At 32.2% G+C, this 22,882-nt stretch overlaps 1 long non-coding RNA gene across 1 annotated transcript; it reads left to right on the top strand.

Annotated features, from left to right (window-relative positions):
- Nucleotides 1-8,238: 8,238 nt before the first annotated feature.
- LOC128291676 (uncharacterized) lies at nucleotides 8,239-8,902 on the top strand. The gene is made up of 2 exons (XR_008281498.1): nucleotides 8,239-8,374; nucleotides 8,670-8,902. It is a non-coding gene; the product is annotated as an uncharacterized LOC128291676 (long non-coding RNA).
- The last annotated feature ends 13,980 nt before the right edge of the window (nucleotides 8,903-22,882 follow it).

Genomic DNA, 22,882 nt, shown 5'->3' with positions numbered 1-22,882 from the left:
CATATTTCTAAAATAATATATTATTTGAATAGGTGGAATAATCAGGCAAGTTATGTGGGATTAGCGGATGAGCTCGAAGATATCCGACTGCTATTAAATCAACAATCAAAAGCTAATGTTAGTTTTTAAATTTTTATTTATATAATACTTACGTAATGATTTGAAATTTAATATTATGTAGATAATAAAATTTATAATTTTGTACTATAGTTTAAATGAATATCATACACTGATCCGAAAATTCAAACATGCATCCCAGTCGAATTTTTGGCCAACACGTCAATGTGCCATTATTAGTTTACGCAATGGTGGAGATGCACGAATCTGATCGAGTGATGCATCAGATGAGTTTATGCAAACTATTCTGCCATCACCCTAAGACATTGAAGAATTGTATAAGGTCGACTTGCGGGGGGAAAACCGACTAAAATTGGGTTAATTTGCACGAGCAATATATCAACATTTGGGAGTATAGGTACAATTTTATACCTATGTACGAACCAATTCTCGCACTAAAATTAGCATCTTCAGACTTCATGACGTGGTTTAGGCATTACGACAAGTCATATCTACTACAAGGAGCAAAGGACTAGACAACATCGTACGAGAAGGCTAATACCTCTAACTTATACTAATGAAACTGAGTTAATCAAATTATATTAATGAAATTCATTTCTTATATTCTCTCACGTACCAAATTCTTGGCTATTTTGATAAATAATATTAATCTATTAGTGTGACATTTTATATTAGTAAATCTAGTTTATAGTGACAACCAAAACTTAACCTCTAAATAAAAATATATGAATTTTATATTTGGTAAAACGAAAGCAGTTTCATCAAAGGTAGCGTATGTGAATCTTATCCAGACATTTATTTATAGCCTTTCCCTCGTACAATTGATCATCCACTCTTTGCATAACCGGCTTCTCCAACCTATCATGGCAGCTCACTCCAAACTTGTTTTCTCAATGTTACTCACAGATACTGAAATCAACAAGAGGTTGGCGGTCCCGTCAGCAATCCAGAGTTCCTTTCCACCTTTCAATGGAGGCCATGCCCTCATGTTTCATTTTTTGCACGGCACAAGATTCTGGCCAATTCTTTACTCCATCCACACGAAAGGGTACGACAAACCCGATTTCTGAGTTAGATTATGGAGAAACTTTGTTATTTATATAGCAACTAAAAAAAAAAAAAAGTATAATGATAGATTTAAGTCTTAAGCCCAGTTGAGCTTGAGTCGAGTCAATTCAACACTTGAATGTTTCGAGCTTAAGCCGAGCTTAACTTCTAAAGCTCGACAAGCTTCGAGTTTAAGTCGAACTTGACTCAATTTCGGTTCGACTCGTTAACACCTCTAAATATTATTATGTTGGCTTAGTTGATATTACTGTTATTATTATTGAAACGTATTAAATTTAAATATTATCATTGTTAGTACTAATATTGTAAATAATATATATAATTCACATGATAAACTAAAAGTTAACTTTTAAAATTTAAGTTACATATGTAAAAATCTTGTAGGAGTTAAAATTATATTACTAAAAAAATTGAAAATATTGAATAAAGTAACTAAAATTATATAATTAATTGTGACTGTGTTCAAATCATATTGGCGATATTGTTGGTAAGACTTTACCTTTCTCTTATAATTAAAAAAATCAATTTTAAATAATAATAAAATTTAATGTACATCTTATATTTATATTTATACAATTTTATAATTAAAAATTAATTTAATTTTTATTTATTTAAACCAAATTCGATTTTTGAAATTTCAGCGCTACCCATAAAACATGACATGTCCATAATTTTAATACGATACTTACATTTTTAAAAGAGAATGTAGGTTTTGGATAAGTAAAAGTTGAATGATGCATTGTAATTATTTGATATGTTTTAATAATTTTATAATAGTTTGTATCTGTTTTATAGTTTTCAGGGTAAATTATATTATTAGCCGTTAAATTATGAGTAAGTTTTTGTTTTGGTCAATTAATTAAAAAAATTACAATTTAGTCGTTAAACTATTCAAAAGTTTTCACTTAAGTCACTAAACTATTCCATTTTTATTATCTAAATCACTGAATTGTTAAGTTTTTTTTTATTTTTTTATGAAAATTTTTTTGCTACTATAACAATGCAATTTTTAGTGATATCAAAAACGATGGTTACGGAATCACATTTCCAATGTTCGAGTCTGTAAATATTATTATTTGATATTCAAAAAGTTTGTGTAAAGGTTAATTAAAGCTTGGTCCCTTAATTTTGACCAATGCATAGTTAATTAAGGTACAAGGACTAAATTGTAAACATGATACAAGTTAATTGCTATGAATATTTAATTAGTCAAAGTATCAATTGAGCAATTGGACTATTTCTTTTTATCCATGCGGTGGTGGAGGGTAGTTGTAAGCCACCAACTTTGTTAATTATGTTTAATTTTAATTAATCAAAGGTTAATTAAGTTAAATACAATTAATTAATTAATTAAAGATAAAAGAAAAAGAAAAAAAATTGGCTCATTGGCTCATCGTCTTCCTCACGAAGCAAAGGAAAGAAAGAAAGGGCTTTGAAGATTTTTTATTTTTGGTTAATAATTTAGTCATTTCCTTATAATTTTTATGTTTTTCAAGGCGTGAAAGTTTAATTAATTAGTTTGCTCATATACCAATATGTAAAATTGTTAAAGTTTTTAAAATTATTATTGATGAATCTTTGATAAAATTAGTATTAAATTGTTAAATTTTAAGCTTCTAAAAATAATTTTAATTTTTATTAAGGATTTATAGTCATTCTAACATACCAATAAACTTGAACCTTGTTCTTACATTACAACACGAATAACCTTCACTCTCTATCTAACCAATGGATGGAATGGCAGAGGACTTTAGTGTCCCATCCAGTCAAGAATTGGGCCTCAAAATCACTAGCCATTATGTTTTTGTTTTTATTTTTTGCATGCTTTTCTTCCTTCATGATTTGATATGTATTTTCACAAATAAATTATTAAAAATTTAAAATATTTCAATAAAAATAGATTTCGACACCCTAATTTATAAATTATTATACATCATTGAACTAATAAAACGAGGTTAATTTAATGTACATTTTAACCTTTTGTTTTTGGACTTCTTTTAAAGCAAATTAAAATAATTTAATCCATTAAATCTATATTTAGCTGAGTCCATATTCATAATAAATATTTTGAAATATGTTGACACTCGTCGTCGTCATACTAAGTACTTATCATTTAATTAATAGTTTGTGCAGTAAAATTCAACGTTGATCGCCAAACCCAAAAATGAAATGATTAGGTAGATGATTTCTACTCCCTTAGGGGCCGGTTCAACCAGACTTTAATTTGAGTATAAATATGCCTTGCGGCTTGCACGTACAATTGGATCATCAATCATCTCCCTTAGCGTCTTGCATTGGATCATCAACCTTAATAAACAGCATCAATCATGGCAGCTCAGTCCAAACATGTTTTCTCAAAGATAGTCACAGTTACTGACATCAAAAAGAGGTTGGCAGTCCCGTCAGCAATCCAGCGCTCTTTGCCACCTTTCAGTGGAGGTCATACAGTCACATTTCAGTTTTATACGGTACAAGACCCTGTCCAATTCGCTACACAATCCGCAGGAAGGGGTACAAGAAACCCGTATTTATACATAGGGCAAGGCGAAGATGGTTCTTCCTACTATAGGGTTAAAGTGGGGAGAGAAATCCACTTCTTTGGCATCCCCCAGGGGGTGCAAATGCAATGGGGTGGCAATGGCACTGGTGATCATGAACATGCAGCTGCAGAAGCATATCCCCAGATTATTACTCGTAGTCATCAGGGCCTTCTGCGACAACCCACTACTCCATATGGTGCTGAGTTAGATTTGACTTTGGCGCTGGGGCCACCCAATGTGGAGGGAAACACAATGATAGGATCCATGGCCAGACTTTGAGTTCTTGGACCCGTCAGGAATCAGGATGTTTCGTTTGTATACGTGTTCCTGTTTTTTGGTTTTGTTTTGTTACAGTGTGATGGACTTATATTTTAGTTGCAGAATAATTGATATAATATTTAGGCTTCTAGCTTTTGCTTTTTAATACAAAATATCATTATTTAAAAACAATTAAAATTTTATATAAATTAATATTTTATATTAAATTATTTAAATATCAATTACAAATATTATTATATTAAAATTTTCAATTATTATTTATCATTATATTTAAAATTTTAAAATATTTAATGTATCGTTAATTTTATAAATAATTTATATTAATTATTTAAGATATTTAATACATAATTATTCAAATACCATCTAAAATAATTTATTTTAAAAAATTTCAGCATTATATCTAAAATGGATATTTTAAATTTAAAAGTACTTCTTTTAAAATCTAACTTTGTTGATTGAGTCTTAACTCGAGTGGCAATGACATTGTTGCCGATGCAAGAGGATATGAGTTTGAGTATCTTGAAATACATTATCCTCTTATTTATGGGCTAAGAAAGACTATAGATAAATTTAGACATTTCTATATAAAAAAGAACATATATGATCAAAGGTACTCTTATACTTATATTTAGTTTAAATGGGCTGCGCGGTAAAATATGTGTTTAAATTAAAACGCAAATATACCGATCAACTTTTCTTTCACCGAACCATTATTCTTCAGTGGAAAATAAGAGCTTCCGTGAGATTAGAATACTAAAACGCCGTGAGATTAGAATACTAAAACGGACCTCATCATATGCCATCCAAACAAAAAACCCAGTGCAATGAAAAAGCATTATTCCCTAAAAGTAGGGGGTGGGGGGGTGGTGGACCAGTGTTCACATGCATGCATCTGTAAATTATCACTATACCTCATTTACGTATGAAATGACGCATGAGTTGGGAAAGTTAAGCTAATTATTTAAAGCGATATACTTATAAGTAAACATCATGGTCAAGTTGGTTCTAAGATTTGGTTTGATTTTTTAATATAAAATTATATATATAAATATGCATGAATAATTCAAATATAACCATATATACGTACATATATATATTTTTATCAAATTATAATTTTAGTAATTTAGTTAATAAGTTGATGGGTCTTATTATATTAATTTTTTATAATTTTAATAAATTTTAATATTTTGTATAATTATTTAAAAATAATTTTAGAATTAACTTAAATAACTGGTTGTTTAGGCTCATTTGAATTTAGACAATTATTTGTCCAAATTTATTTTAGATGTTATTTTTAAATAATTTTAATAATTTCAGAAAAATAATTTCTCATTTAATTTTAATAAATTTTAAATAATTTCTATAAAAAATTAAGATTATTTTTAAAACCAGACAATCAAAGTCATCAAACAAATTATCAATTTCAATAAAAAATTCAATCAAAAAATTATCAATTCAATCAAAGTAATATTTAATTTTTCCATAAAAAATTAAGATTTAGGACATTTAGGCTTCTAGCTTTTGCTTTTTGAAATAAAATTATCAAAATATCTTTATTTATATTAATTATTTAAAAATATTTAAAATTTTATATTAATTATATTTATATCAATTATTTAAATATCAATTACAAATATTATTATATTAAATTATTCAAATATAATTTATCATTATTTTAAAATTTTAAAATATTTAATGTATTGTTAATTTTATAAATAATTTATGTCGAAACCATTTTTTGAAGGATGGGGTCGACTTTGGTTTTGAAAGTGAAAATTAAAACGGGAGTCGCCACCGATCTTTATTAGGTGAAATCGGATCACCTTGCTTTAATAAAACGTTTTAGTTTATTAAAACGGTGTTTTGGTCTACGAAATTTGAGAAAACGGGTTCGGGAGTCGGTTACGTACAAGGAAGGGTTAGCACCCTCGTAACGCCCAAAATTGGTACCTAATTGATTAATTAGTGTCTCAAAGTCGAAAATTGAAAATCGGGAATGGATTTGAAATTCGATCTTTTCTATTAATATTGATTTTAAAATTCTTGAATTAGCTCAAATCGATTGTTTAAAGATTTCCTTATCTCGAGATATCGAAGTATCATATCCCGTAAGTTAGGACACAATACCATGAATTCTCGAGCGCAAGGTCGTCTTTTATTTTAAATGATAATTTCATGTGTTTTAAAGCTCGAAAAGGGTATTTAGCTATTTAGAACCAACGAGAGAACCAAAACCCCGTAAGTTAGGGCACAATTCTTCGATGTTCCAAGATGCGAAACATTGCCTTATCTTGAAGATTTTCTTTTTGAATAATAACGAGTGTGTCACTTCACGATGTGAGTTTATTTTGTTTGGAGTAAAATGAAGCAATCTACCTCGGATAAATACATTTAAACTTTAATGCGCGATATGATTTAAACGAAGTAAAAAAATAAAAATCGATATAGAGTATGGAGTAATAATGCATAGATTAAATGCCATGTCAATGGACATCAACAATACGAAGATATTAATAAATAATTTCTAGGGCATGTCATGGCAATATTCACATGATATACTTTTTAATACCCACATGGACAAGCGAAGAAGACGACACATAATATGTAAAACAATTTAAAGTGGATAACACTATGCAATAAGCAATTTATAAAACAACTTGAAATAAATAATAGGATAGTTATAAACGAATAATATATAAAACATAATAGAGTAAATAATAATAAAATTGTTTCGAACACACAATATAAAAATCTTAAAATGAACAACACGTAAATAGTTTAATTTAAATTTTTCTCTGAAGAATCTAAAATTGATAGTATGTAAAATAGTTTTAAACAATAATATATATATATATGAATATTCGAAAATAAATAATATGTGAAAAAATTAAAATAAATAATAAAAACATGTATACAGTATATATAAAAAGCAGTTTAATGTAAACAACATATGGAATCTTAAAATGAATAATAAAAGGGGTTAAAATAAGTAATATGGGAAAAATTTTAAAGTATATAATAATAAAACAAGTCGAAATAATAATATAATGAAAAGGCTTGAAATAAATAATAAATAAAAAGTTTGCAATAAATAATGAAAGTATTTGAAACAATTAACATATAAAATAGCATGACTAAGTAACATGTAAAAATTTAAAATAGATAACACATATACAAATATAGTAAAAAATGACATGAAAAAGAATCTAAAACAAAAATGTGTAAAACGGTTTTAAATAACTAATATAAAGGGTTAAAAAAATAACTAACATATAAAATAATTCAAACTACATAATGTATATAAATGTAAAATATATAATATGTAAATATTTAAAATAAATAATTTATAAAGTAAATTTCAAATAAATAATATGTTAAATGTGTTAAGATAAATAATACACAAAATAAAATATAAAGAGGGACCCTTTCAAATACATATAAAAGAGCTTACAATAAATAATGTATAAATGAAAATTTTAAAATAAACACTGTACAAAAACAATTAAAATAAAATTTACATATAAATATAACTCAAAGTAAAATTTTAAGATAGGAGTATATAAAAGATTTTGAAATAAGTGAAACATGGAAAGTTCAAAATAAATAACAATAGAAAGAATTTAAAGTGATTAACATATAAACTAGTATAACTAAATAACATATGAGGAATTTTAAAATGCGTATTATATGTGTAAACTAATTTTAAAAAAAAGGACATATAAGATTTCGTAATAATACGTATGATAGGCTAAAATAAATAATACATATAATAGCTTAAAATGTATATAATAAACTTAAAATACGAAAAAAATGATTCAAATAACATATATAAACGAATTTAAAATAAATAAAACAATTCTTAAGAAACTGAACAAACAAGTAAATTAAACAATCTAGGACTAGACTGGAATCAAATTCAAAATTTAGGGGTACAAATTATAAAAATAAAAACAAGGAGGATCTAAATAGGATGCACTGAAACAAACAGGGACCAAACGGGAAAATAGTCCCATTTTCGAACATGTATCCTGTTTCCAAGAGCCCAGCGTACTCAGGATCAAATAGAACCGCGTGAGAAATAAGTGGCCAAAATTAAAAAAAAATAACAAAAAGGTAACTAAAGCACTAAATTGCAGCGCACTGGAGAGGTTGAGGGACCAGGGGGACAAATATCCCTAAAAGCAGAAACATACAAATCATGGAGTTAGTGGCGCCGTTTCACAACTTTTCAATTAAGCTTTTATTTTAAAACCATTTTAACCTTTATATATTTTTTCTAAAAAACCTAATGCTCTCAACCCCCCCCCCCCTTTATCTCTTCCTTCTTTCTTCAGCTAGGGTTTCAACACCCATCATCGCCGGGGTTCACCGTGCCGAACGGAGAGGGGAGCGGCCACGGGGTAGATCCGGTAAGACTCTCTTCTTCCTTGATTCTTTTTTGTTTTAAAGTAAGTTAATGAAATAAAAAAATAAAACAAAGCAAAGATAAATAGAAAGATTGAGATAACAGAGGAAAAAAAATTGAAGTTAACCTTCTAAGCTTTTTCTTTTTTTTTTTTTTGTTTTTGATACAAACTTTTTGTATTTCGAAAGAACCCCCCTCACATATTTTTGATTGAGGCTTCTTATAGCCGAATACCAAGAAAATTTCTATTGTTTGTTGCGTTTTTGCTCTGTTCTCTGTAGTTGTGTCTCGTTTTGCAGGCGGTGTCAGACGCATGGAGGAGAAGGGCATGCGCGGGGTGTGGTGGTGGTAGTGCGCAAGGTGGCCCATGGTTGGCCTAGCGTGCGGCGGCTGGAGGCTTGGGGAGCTGCTAGGGTTTCCTCCTTTTTTTTTTTTGAAAATGTTTAGTGGGCTTGGTTGATTTGGGCCTGTTGGGCTAGTCTTTTAGTTTTGTACTTTGGACTTTATTTATTTGGTTTATTGGGTTTTGTTATTTTTTATTTGTCTGGGCCAAAAATTGGCCATTACAATTTATATTAATTATTTAATATATAATTATTCAAATATCATATAAATTAATTTAGTTTTTAAAACTTTTTGCATTATATCTAAAATGGAGATTTTGAAAGTACTCTTTTTTAAATTTAACTTTGTCGATTGAGTCTTAACTCAAGTGGCAATGGCATTATTGCCAATGCAGAAAGATGTAAGTTCGAGTGTGCTGAAACACATTATCCTTCTATTTATAGGTTGGGAGGGACTATGGATAAATTTAGGCATTTCTGTTTAAAAAAGAATATATATAATCAAAGGTACTCTTCTACTAAGGTTTAGTTTGGATAGGCGGTGCACTTAGCTCAAGTGAGGTTAAAAATAGTGGTGATCGTGAGATTAGCTATTGTAACAGTGATAGCAAAAATAACGATAGAGTGTGTGTTTGGATTCAAAAGCAACTGTAACAGTAAGGTAATAAGGTGAGAATGGAAAATGACTGTTAAAGACATTAGACTAAAATAATATATGATAAAAGTTTTTAAATTAGATTAGATATGTAATGAAATTAGATGAGATCAATAATAATTTATACGAATTTAACATTCAATATTTATATATTTTATCATTTTACTCTTAATTCTAAAAATCTAATAAATTCAGCCTATTCGTATAAATATTGTTAATAAATTTATTATATTAAAATTAAATTGATAAAATATGTAAATTTTGAAAGTTAAATTTATCATTTTGTTTATATTTTTTACTTTAAAACTTTGGGTTAATTAGCCTGAGTTGCAGTCAAAATTCAGGACTGTTAATAAGTAAGAAAGCTGTTGGCATCTCACAACCAGCGAAACCAAACAAACAAATACGCATATTATAATCACATGGTAGATTGTGTACTATGGTTAAATCATATTTTTGGTTGCTTTCATATATAGTCGGAGAAGCAAATTGGGGTACTGCAGAACATATAGGGCCAAGGGGGTCCATGATACGCCTTTTTGCCTGACGTGAACGCCTACCCTTTCACTTATTTTCCACGCGCATGGATCTGCAAAATATGTATTACTTTGTGCAGTTATCGTCATTTATAAAAACAATTATTAAATTCAAACCTTAAATTCAGTAAAAACAATTTCTAAACTTACACAACAGACCCCTTTTCTCAGCTAGAGGATGGAGAGAATTTGTTTTTTTTAACAATAAATGTTGGTGATAGATTCACCTTGTACCAAGTGCAAGTTGAAGATGGTTCTTCCTACCATGCGGTTGAATTGGGGAGAGAAATAATTATCGACTTCTTAGCATAAATCCAATGGCCTATGGCAGTGGCAGTACCGCTGACGAACATGTTATTACTCATCATCATCAAGAAGGACTTAGCTTGGAGTTATCCCTCAATATGGAGGGAGTTAGAATCAGTATATAGCTATATATAGCTATATATATATATATATTAGATATTAATTATAACATGCTTATTTAACTCTTAAATAAATGTAGTCGAACTCCTCTTGTATCATATGTTTTTCAACTTTCCTCTACTCGTTATTTTTTTCAATAAGAATTTTTCACGTAAAATTTATATGTTCTTATTTTTCTTTCTTATAGCTTTACGATCATTTCTACTGTTATTATCTATATTGATTATAACAAATAAAACAAAAAACCTTTTCCTAGTTCATTGTCATCAGATTAGTTTTACTTGCTTTCTTCTTTTACTAAATATTTTCTTTTGATCACTTTCTTGGGCTAACAAGTGACTAAGTGAAAAAAGTGCACTTAATTACAAAAAATAGAATTTTTCTAGATTTTTTGATAATTTATGCGTCAAACTTTTAGATTAATTTTGGACACATTCTTACAGTAGTTTAGACTTGAGCCCTAAAAAAATTTTAGTGAGATTTTTTAATTTCCTTTTAATAGATATATTATGAGCCTACAATAATTTCCAATTAAACAATATAATTGTCACAATAGCTAATATAACATGAAAACCAGGCATCCCAATCACCAATCTAACATTCGCCACTACGCCTTAAACATAACCCTACGATTAATACCTGTTGTCACTAATGTTTTTGCCATTTCATTGCCATGCTGCTCTGCTTTTGAAAATGCTACCTCACCGACACAAGTTAGTCTCCTTTCCATACCTGCGAATGGAGTTTGTTGTGACCAATGTCTCCTGTTTTTGTTCAATAACCAATTATACGCCACCAGTGATCCAATTTCAACAATAATCAACTCAGTTCCCCTCTACCCTATCTCAATTATTACATCTAACACTGTAATTATTGCCCCTAATTCAGCTGAATCTGTATCAATGGCATAAAGCTCTTACATTTCCTTTGTCGTGTTTTACCAAAGAGTCCCAAGAACAATGTCCAACCTATTTGTGTGGTGGACAATGTGGTGGACAATTCACAACTTATTTTTTCTTTATCAACGAGTGCTTACCTTTTATTTATATATATATATAATATTGGGTAGAGAACGGTTAATAAGGTTTTAATTGGCGATTCAAGTTAAAAAAAGAAAGTAAATAAGATATATAGAAAAAATAATAAATATCTAGATCATAATATTAAATAAATTAAAAATATTGAAGATAATAACGACGATGGTTGCTTCTGGAATCCTTACTCGATCTAGTCAGTCACATGCTTTGGGATTTCAACCTGATGTGATCTTAGTCAGACTAGTATAAGTATGGGTGGAACATACAAGTGGATCTTCAATCATCTCCCTTTAGCTTCTTGCATTGGATCATCACCTTTCTTAAACAGCATCAATCATGGCAGCGCAGATCACAATTGTTTTCTCAAAGAAACTCACAGATACTGACGTCAAAAAGAGGTTAGCCGTCCCGTCAAGAAGCCTGCCTTTGTTGCCGCTTTTCAATGGAGGTCATAAAGTCACATTTCCGGTTTTATCCGGCACAAGTCGCTGGATAATTGACTGCACAACCCGCAGGATGGGGTACTACAAGAAACCCGTACTCTCAGGTAAACCATGGTTACGCTTTGCTACTGCTAACAAATTACAGGTTGGGGATAGATTCACTTTATACAAAGTGCAAAGCGAAGGTGGTTCTTCCTACTATAGGGTTGCAGTGGGGAGAGAAAACCACTCCTTTGGCATCCGCGAGGGCGGTGCAAATGCAATGGGTCATCAAGTACTTCTGCGACAACCCACTACTCCATATGGTGCTGAGTTAGCCTTGACTTTGGCCCCACCCAACGTGTCAGGTAAACCATGGTTACGCTCTGCTACTGCAAACAAATTACAGGTTGGGGATAGATTCACTTTATACAAAGTGCAAGGCAAAGGTGGTTCTTCCTACCATAGGGTTGAAGTGGGAAGAGAAATCCACGCCTTTGGCATCCCCGAGGGGAGTGCAAATTGCAATGGGTCATCAAGGACTTCTGCGACAACCCACTACTCCATATGGTGCTGAGTTAGCCTTGACTTTGGCCCCACCCAATGTGGAGTGAAACACCATGATAGGATCCATGGTCAGACTTTGAGCTCGTGGACGGAATCAGGATGAGTGTCGTTTGGATATGTTACTGTTGGTTTTGCTTTTGTTTTGTTTTAGTTGCAGAATAATATTCTCTTTGTTATAAAACAAAGAGCTTTGAAATAAAAAAAAAAATGTAAGAGTATAAAGTAACAGAGAATGTAATTTATTGATAAAAAATGATTATAATATTTTTACGAGAGTAATGGATATTCACTTAATAACATGTTTTAATTTTCTTTTTCTTTTTCTGAGATGATTGACTGGTATAGAAGGGAAAGGGTAAGTCCTAGATTTTCTAGTCTTTCTCAGGCTAAAAGTCTTTAGTCCACGGTACTGGCTTCATCTTTAAGCTAAGCCTTCTTCTTCATCTCTTACATAATCAGATCCAACTCCAATGCCTAGTTCGTCGGCCGGTGAAGCTTCAACCTTTTCAACAAGGCACCTAAGTATCTGTCTCTGTTATCTATAATTGTTTCATCTTTAATCCTTCAGCCCTTTACACTTTTTTTTTTTTTTTAGAATTTTGGTGTTTCCATGGAGAAAAATACATTGTTAATCAAGTTTTATAGTTGCTTGATTTACCAAAGAAAAACCTATTCTCATAACAAAAATCAAAAGCCAAAAGGATTATTATATAAAAAACCCTTGTAAAATAATTTAATAATTAATGCAACCACCAATAGAAAACATCTGCATTATTCAATCGAAAACACCATTGCAAACCCTAAAATCCACTTGCCTGAAACAAAAAGGAATGAAACTAAAGAGAAAATAACACCCAAGTCGTCATCATTGAATAGAATATTCAACCATGCGAAAGGACATCCCTCTTAATAAATTTAACCCTATTGTTTAAAAAAAAAAACCCACAAAACCCCATTTTGTATCTGAATACATAAGCATCAAGAAGCAACAACGATACGCATTAATGTTATGAGTATTTCATCAGTAGCTTTACTGATAAAGTTAGTTAAAAGAGTTAGTAGTTAAACATAATTAGTTAATAGCTAGTTATTATCTGCTTGTATTAAATACTTTATTTAACTCTCAAGTTTTCAATGAAGTTAGAAATGTTTTCATAACTGCTTTATTCTTGATTTCAACATGGCATCAAAAGTCAATGTTTTCTTGGTACAACTGAGATTTTTTTTTACTATTCTCTCGTTTTCATTTTCATGGCCACTGAAACTGTACCTGTGGTTGATACGCCTCGACACTCTTCCAACATTGGGGAAGCAGTTCATTCACAGGGTCAAGGCAATCTTGCTTTACAGACAGTCCATTATTTCTCCAAGCGTGACACCATCGAACTCGGTGAGCACAACTTTCTCTTAAGGGAACATAAACTCTTATTGATTCTTGAAGGATACGATCTTGAGGGATTTGTGTTAGGCACCATTTCTGTCCCTTCTCCTCTCATCACTGGGAACGAGGGTCAGTTAGTTGATAACCCTGCATTTCTTTTTCATAAGAAGCAAGACAAGTTCCTAGCCTCTTGGCTACTCACAGATTATATCTTGGTCCATCTCACAACAGCCAAGACTAGTTTTGAAATCTGGATGACCATTGAAAGAAGATTTAGTGCTAAATCCAATATCAAGATCTCGAGTATGCGCCATGCTTTATACTCGCTCAAGAAAGCAAATCTTATAATCAAGGAGTACTTGCCCAAAGTAAAAAGTCTGAGTGACAATCTAATTGTAGCTAGTAGTATGGTTACTGAATAAGAACAAGTGAGCATCATCTTGGCTGGTCTTTCAATAGAATATGAGTCCATTCGTGTGATCGCCTCTGCTACTCCTATGTCTCTTAACTTGTTGACTAAAATGCTTCTTGATTGTAAAGCACGACAAATGGCTTTGCTGACTAAGGTTCTTTTACAAGCCAATTTGGCATCTCACCAAAAGCATGATACTGTCGACAGCTCGAAACATACTGCAGACTCCAACAGCTATTTTCAGGAGTTTAAGCAAGGACACAGAGGGCAAGGCCGAGGCTGGTTTCGTTGCAGGGCTCGTGGTAATGGTCGGAGTTGGTCATACTCTAGACCATAGTACCAATTATGTGGTAAAATTGACCATGTGGTTCAAACTTATTATCACAGATTTGATGAAAAATTATCTGGTGTTGGTCCCAGTCATTTGATGACAGTAAACTATCATCAACTCAATGGGCAAGGTTACTCTTCTCCTACACCTCCTTGCTCTTCTATGTCCCACTGCTATAATTCACTTTCACAGCCTCCTTCTTTATCCCATTAGCCATCTCCTTAAGCCTTTTCTTCTGCACCACCTGATCAGACCTGGTATCTTGACTTTGGGGCCACAAACTATATTACTCCTGATATGGCCACTCTTACGTCTGTTTCTCCATATATAGGTACAAGTCAGGTGTCTATGGGAAATGGTGAATCTGTTTCTAAAGCTCAAACATAAGCTCTTCTACTTTATTGGCTGGTCCTAGGCTTTTGCGCCTCAAGACTGTTCTGCATGTTCCTACTAGACATGCTCATGGGTTGGGCCACCCGACCCGGCCCGAAGGCTTGCCCGAGGGTTTGGGCAAAAATATAGGCCTAAAAAATGAGCTTGGACAAAAAATAAAGCCCATTTAAAAATGGGCTAGGCCTCGGGTAAGGCATTTTTGGCCCGAGCCTAGCCTGGCCCGAATTCACTAAATGACAAAAAAATCTACTCTTTTTTTTTTAATGTTATTTTCTTGTTGTTTTCTCTTTATTTTGATACCATTTTACTATTATGTTTTGGATATTGTATAAAACTTATTTTATTGTTAATTTTGTTATTATTTAAAGGCATTTGTTAATTTTGTTATTATTTTAGAGGTATTTGCTTGTTAAGTTGCATCTATTTTTGTGTTATTTTATTTTACAAATTTTTTAAAATTTATTTTCAATTTTTTGGGAAATATTTATTTTGATAATTTTAGTATTTTTGATGTATTATATATATTTAAAAATTATTAAAAATAATATAAAAAATTAATACGGGTGGGGCGGGGCAGGCCGGGCTCGGGTTTTAGTAGTTTTATCTTGGTCGGGCTTGGGCAAAATTTTAGGCCTATTTTTCAGGCTGAGCCTGGCCCGAGCCCAGGCCGGCCTATGAGCACCTCTAGTTCCTACTGTGTGTAAGAATTTGTTGTCTATAGGTCAGTTTGCAAGGGATAATGCAGTTTATTTTGAGTTTCACCTATATCTATGTTTTGTGAACGATATTCAGACAGGGAAAACTCTTCTAGTGGGCCACATGCATAATGGACTTTACAGGTTTGATGTTTCTCGAGTTGCTTCTAACAAACTTATTGTTGCTCAACAGTCAAACGCAACACTTATATGCAATGCTCAACTTTCTTCTTCTTTTGCGTTATGGCATAACAGGCTCGGCCATCCTTGTAATAATACTCTTGTTCATGTTTTAAGAGCTTGTAATGTTTCTTTCAAACACAACAGTCTGCATCATATATGTTCAGCTTGTCAATTAGGCAAAGCTCACAAGTTGCCTTTCAGTTATTCATAAACAGTGTATTCTTTGCCTTTTGAACTCGTTGTGTCTGATGTTTTTGAACCAGAACGTGTACAATCAAATGGTTTCTCCTATTATATTTCTTTTGTTGATATGCACAGCAGGTATACCTGGCTGTACTTTCTCAAGAACAAGTCTAAGATTTTCAAGTGTTTTCTTCATTTCCAACAAATGGTACAAGTTCAATTCGATTGTTCCATAAAAATGCTTCAGAGTAGTTGGGGGGAGGGAGAGTATCGATCTCTGTCCAATGAGCTTTCTAGGCTTGGTATCCAGCATAAGGTCACGTGTCTTCATACCTCAGAACAGAGCGATGTGGCTGAAAGAAAGTATAGACAGATAGTTGACATGGGATTGACTTTCTTGGCTCAAGATCTATACCTTTGGAATTCTGGTCATCTGCGTTTGCTCATGCTGTTCATTTGATCAACATGTTACCTACTCTCGTTCTACAAAAGTGTAGTTCTTATGAGAAACTTTACAAAGTTAAACCTGCCTATTCCCAACTAAAGGTGTTTGGTTGTACTTGATTCCCTTATTTTAGGCCCTTTGACCAACACAAACTTCAGTTTCGATCAAAACGATATGTCTTACTTGGGATTGAAACCAATCAAAAAGGCTATAAGTGTCTTGATGAAGATGGTCAAATTTTTGTATTTTGACATGTTAGCTTTGATGAATCCCAGTTTCCGTTTCAGCATGTTTTTTTTTTCACAGTCTACCTTGGACTTCATCAGGTTTGTCCATCAACGGTCCTACATTCCTATGGTTGCAGCTTAATATCTTGATTTTGGGCCTAGTTGGAATAGTGGTTTCGTGACCATAAAATCTGAGATAGAAACAATTATTTTATGACTATTTTGAGGTCTATGATATGATTGCATGATTGTGTGAAAATTTCATGAAGAAATTTTATGCATAAAGTGCTTAAATTGAAATTAGGGACTAAATTGAATAATTTACAAAACTTGCATTCTAGAAGTTTCTAGTATGAAATTGTTTTGAAATATTAATTAGGAGGTCTTAAATAGAAATTTTACCAATTTCTAAGTCTATGGACAAAAATTAGACATGGATGAAATTTTTGGAAAGTTTAGTAGTAAGGGCATTTTGGTCATTTAGGGGTAAAATGAATTAAAATACAAAATTAAAAGCCAATTTTGCTCATCTTCAACCCCATGGCCGAATGTAGCATGGAGAAACCATGGATAGGGTTTTTCAAGCTTCCAAGCTTGATTGTAAGTCCGTTCTAGCCTCGTTTTTAACGATTTTTACCTTTTTGGAGTCCCGGTAGCTCGATTAAGCTTATGCTAGCAATAATTCAACCTAGAGTTCATATTTGGAAAAATACCCATAGGTGAAATTTGTGTATTTTGGTGTTTTATGATAGAATATGAGGTTTTAAATTATGTTAGACAACTTGTACTACTTAGTTTTAAGAGAAAACGAGCAAAATGGCTTAATCGGTAAAAATACCTAATAGTCATAAGTACATGTTAGAGTGAGAATTTGATGTTGCCATAGAAGGGAAAAATGATCAGCATGTCATAAAACATAATAAAATAGGCTGAAGTTTAATTTACGAGCTTTGGGGCAAAAGTGTAAATATGTGAGTTTAGGGACAAAACTGTAATTTTTCCGAAATATGAGTTTGGGTCAATTTGAATAATGTGAGTCCTAATTAGACTATATTTTAAATGATAGAGCAAGGAAAACTAAAATTCGGGCTAAAATGGGGAAAATACCAATTTGTGGATGAAATGGTAAAAGTAGCCATTTTCGCATACGAGGTAAGTTCATGTGTAAATAATGTAGTATAATTGTTATTTTTAAGTTATTGATGTTAATTATATGATATGCTGATTTTTATCATGAAATATATGCTTTGTGGTTATTTTCGAATAAAATGCAAATTATGTGAATTATTTGTTAAATATAAAGTGCTACCGAGTATTGGTTTTGGTATTTTACGGAAGATGGCATGGAGATGTGTTCGAGAAAAATCTCGTTTGAACCTTAGGAATAGATTAGGATACAAGTGACATGTCACTAGGATATTTGGGCATCCGAACTCGTTGAGTTGAGTCCGAGTTCACTTATGGATGCGAATGTCTGAACTCGTTGAGTTGAGTCCGAGTTCGAGAGATGTAACTAGGCATCCGAGCTCGTTGAGTTGAGTCTGAGTTCACTTATGGATGTGAATGCCCGAGCTCGTTGAGTTGAGTCCGAGTTCACTTATGGGCGGCTTACATGGTAGCTTGGCTACATATGTGGCACTTATGTGCAAACTTTCCATGTATCCGAATTATATTCCGATGTGTTCAACGGGTAAAATTCTACTCAAATGGAGGAATACTCGAGATAAAAGGGACGTATTGGTAAGTGTTGTGAAATGAATACTTTGAACAGGTATGTACTTAACCCTCGGGTTGAAAACTCGATATAACAACAATATGGTAAGATGATAAATGAAAATGTGATGTGAATGTCTCGGTGATGATTATGCAAATGATGTTTTATGTTTGCTTATATAGTTGTGTTACTTGCTATTTGCATGTGAGCTTACTAAGCATTTATGCTCACTTCCTCCTTTTCATTCCTTGTAGTGTTGATAAGTCAGCTCGGAAATCGGGAACGGTCGGAGGCATGCTCACACTATCCGTATACCATCTTGGCATAATGGCTTGCATATTTTGAGTATGGCATGTATAGCATTATAATCATTTTGTATATATGGTCTTATGATATGGTTATTGAGTGGTATGGAAATGCTTGGTAATGATTAGCCATTGGAATGGCTAATCATGATCATATTTGGTGTTATGTATGCTAAATTGCTAGCTAATTCATGGAAACCATGAAATAGGTAAAATTTACCATAAAATAGATTCGAACAGAAGAAGAAGACTTGAGTTTGAAAAATCATTAAAAATAGTAGAGATACAATTAGATGATGAATAAAATATGGAATTTAATAATTATGAGTCTATTTTCATATGGATGGAACAAAATAGGTATATGAGTTATATTTTATTAGATGTTTAAATTTTTGTGAAATAGGGCCAGAGTGATTTCTGGATCCCCTGTTCTAACTTTGGAAATTCACCATAAATTGTTCAAAGATAATTAGAAGTCATAATTTATATGTATAGATTCCTTATTGAGTCTAGTTTTATTAGAAAGAAATGGCATAGTCATTGAAACTCTGTACAGGGAGATATCTGATTCGTAATAAACAGAGGTCAGAGCAGTTGAACCCTGAAACAGGGGAGATTTTAACTAATAAACAGTACTAATTTGCTTGACCAAAAATTCTAGAAAAAAATTAGTAAATAGATATATGAGTCTAGTTTCAGGGAAAATTTACATAATTGGATTTTGAGTTTTGGAACTCGAGATATGAATTTTTAAGCGACTGTGATGCAGATTGCTAGCTTGACTGAAAATTTTAAAAATAAATTGTTTGAGCTGTTTAAGTAATGAATTAAGCCTGTTAAAGCCTCGTGTTCGACTCCGGTGACGGTCTCGGGTATGGGGCGTTACACTACTGCCCCTCCAGCTCATCCCTCTACTCCTTCATCAGGGCCAACCAAATCTTCTTGTGTGGCATGCTCCTATCAAGCTTTTTCTAGCATAAACTCTTCTATTGATCGCCCTTCTTCTGCAAGATAACAAGCAGAATCCTCAACTGTAGCCTGTGAGCCTACCTCTTGTAATCAGTCTGATAATCCTGAAAGGTCCACTACCTTTGTGAATTCCCACCCTATGCAAATTCGGTCCAAGAGTGGTATTTACAAACCTAAGGTGTTCTCCTTTGTTCTGACTGAGAAGGAGCCCACTTCTATTACAGAAGCATTTCAGAGTCCTGCCTGGACAGAAGCTACACAAATAGAGTATAATGCCTTACTTTCTAATCACACTTGGGATCTTATGCCTTTACCTGCAAGTCGTAGGGCCGTAGGGTGCAAATGGATTTCTAAAATCAAAAGAAATACTGATGGCTTTGTGGCTAGATACAAAGGCAAATTGGTGGTTAAGGGTTACCTTCAAGAGGAGGGTATTGACTTTCAGGAGACATTTAATCCCATGGTCAAACCAACAACAATTATAGTGGTTCTAGCATTGGTTGTGTCCTTGGGTTGGTTTCTCAGGCATGTGGACATTAATAATGCCTTCTTGAATGGTGATTTGCATGAGGAAATTTATATGGTGCAACCACCAGTTTTTGAACAGCAAGGGAACAATGGCCAACAATTGGTATGCAAGTTGAAAAAGGCTTTGTATGGTCTTAAGCAAGCGCCTCAGGCTTGGTTTCACAAGCTGAAGGAGTTTCTCTTAACTACTAAATTTGAAGTATTAAAAGCTGACAACTCACTTTTTATTCGTCGATTGGGGTCTCAATTGTTATATGCTCTGGTATATGTGGATGACATTATTGTCACTCTCGAGCTATAGATCAGTTTATTAAGGAACTCGATGTACAGTTCTCTTTGAAAGATTTGGGGGAACTGAGTTACTTTCTGGGCATTGAAGTCAACAACACTCAAGATGGTATTTTTCTTAGCCAAAAGAAGTACATACTTGATCTACTTAGAAGGTGTAATAGCCTGGTTTTAGCTAAATCAGAACAGTGATTTTGGAACCACAAATTCGAGGTTAGAAAATTATTTTAATATACAGAAAATTATTTTAATATATTTTTTGGTGTTTATAGCATGTGAATATGTATGTGTGAAAATTCGTGAAATAATTTTAATGTTTGAGTGGTTAATTTGACGATAAGACTATATCGTGTAAAATGCAAAAGTGGCATTCAATTTGTTAAATGTATTTAATTACTATGGCTGATTAAATGTGAAGTCCTTATAATGTTATTAAACCATTGATAGTGGAGTGGACATAAATGGCCTTGAATTATGTGATTTATAATGTTTGAATTAAAGGATAAAATGGTAATTAGTGATTTAAGTTATATTAAATAAAATAAAAACAATTTTATGCTTAATTATAATCATCCATAACAAAACACCAAGATAAAAAGAAGAATAAAATGTTGTTTTAGGGTTCGGCCATTGTTGTTCTTGATTGAGGTATGTTTCAAGCTCAGTTTTTGACGATTTTTACGTTTTTGAGATCGTTGCTTCGTGTTCTAGCTAGCTCATGCTTTAATTTTTGAAAGTGTTGATGATTTTGTGGAATTTCATTGATGAATGCTTGAGCTTTTGAATGTTTGATGATGAAAAATGAATATTTATTGATAGATTTTCATGTTTTGTAAAGTGATTTTTGATAAAAATGCCTAAATAGGATTAAATTGTGAAAATTTTAAATCGAGAGGTTGAAATGTAAAATATATGAAAAATAAGGGTTGTTAGGGGCACTATGGTAATTCGGCCAAGCATAGGTCTTGTTGAATTGTGTGAATTTTGTGTATTTGTAAAATAAGGACTAAATTATAAAAATATGAAACTTTAGGGGCTAAAGTGTAAAAATTCCCAAATATGTGTTTGTGGATTGAATTGAATGATTTGATGAATAAATGAGTTAAATTTGAATTCATATAGATCAAGAAAGAATGAAATTGAATTTAGATCGAGGGAAATCGAAAGTTGTCGAGTAGTTGATCTGATCCGTTCATCGTATATACGAGGTAAGTTCATATGCAAATAAATACCTTTAAATTGATTTATAAATGTTTATTTGCCATTGAATTGCTATGAATGTTGAACGAGCAAATACGAGTAAGAATCAACAAAGTTATGATATCCGAAATTCCTGTACGAACCTTAAAAAAAGTATAGGATACGAATGTCATGACATTAGGATTACTGAGATTTGATTACATGTAAGACCATGTCTGGGACATTGGCATCGTTATATGATTTCGATACAATCAAATAGAAAGCCCCAAGGGCACCATATCCTAGGAGCCCAAACTATGTGATTGAATAAATCCTCCTCTATCTGTTGCGGGTCGAGTACTCATTTTCCTTCCCCTTCTTCAAATTCCGATTCGTATTTTTCATAGAGATTTCTCTGATCAACGATAGAACAAGATCCATTTTGCATCATATATAAGGGATTCCCAGGCTTGGATCGAAGAAACAATGTTTGGGATATTGGCATTGTATTGTGATTACATGTAAGACCATGTTTGGGACATTGGTATCATTATATGATTTCGTGTAAGACCATGTCTAGGACATTGGTATCGATATGTGATATCTGGGATATGGGATTGTAAGAGATATATGTGATTTTCGAGTATCCTTAATGATTCCGAAAGGTTCAACGGGCAAAGTCAAGTTGAGAAAGAATGTGTGAACGACTTAAGTGATACAGGTACGTACAAGATTCATACGAGTATTAAAAAGGAAAGTATTTGATGAATTCACATGTGATATTGAATATGTATACATTGGGAAAGATTTGTGAATTTATATGTGCTTATTCATAGTTTTCCTATTTGATGGAAATTGTGTTGATTCATATGGTAATTTTATTTGCATATGGCTTACTAAGCTTTTAAAGCTTACTTAGTGTGTTCTTCCCCCTTTTTTTTTTAGATTATCGAAGCTAGCTCGGACTTGGGGATTGTCAAGAAACATCATCACACTATCGGTCATCTTGTTGATACTTTTGAAGCTTTGTATATATGGTATATGGCATGTATATGCTAGTGTCATCTTGGTATATTTTGAACTTTGAATTTAGCCATGTGAGGTGGCTTGTAAATGGTGTTATTGATGAAGTAGAATTTGGCTTATGTTATGAGTTAATATATGATATGTGATGTATTTTTGATGCCTTATGTTTTGGTAGGCATAATATGGTCATTTTGAAGGGTTGATGGATAAGTATTTAGTAAATTGTTAATGATGTGTTATGGTTTGAGAAATGGTAAGCTTTGGTA

This window comes from Gossypium arboreum, chromosome 4 (assembly GCF_025698485.1).
Source record: "Gossypium arboreum isolate Shixiya-1 chromosome 4, ASM2569848v2, whole genome shotgun sequence".
In the NCBI taxonomy this organism is placed as follows: Eukaryota; Viridiplantae; Streptophyta; class Magnoliopsida; order Malvales; family Malvaceae; genus Gossypium; species Gossypium arboreum.
This window is presented reverse-complemented; position numbering and strand designations above follow the sequence as displayed.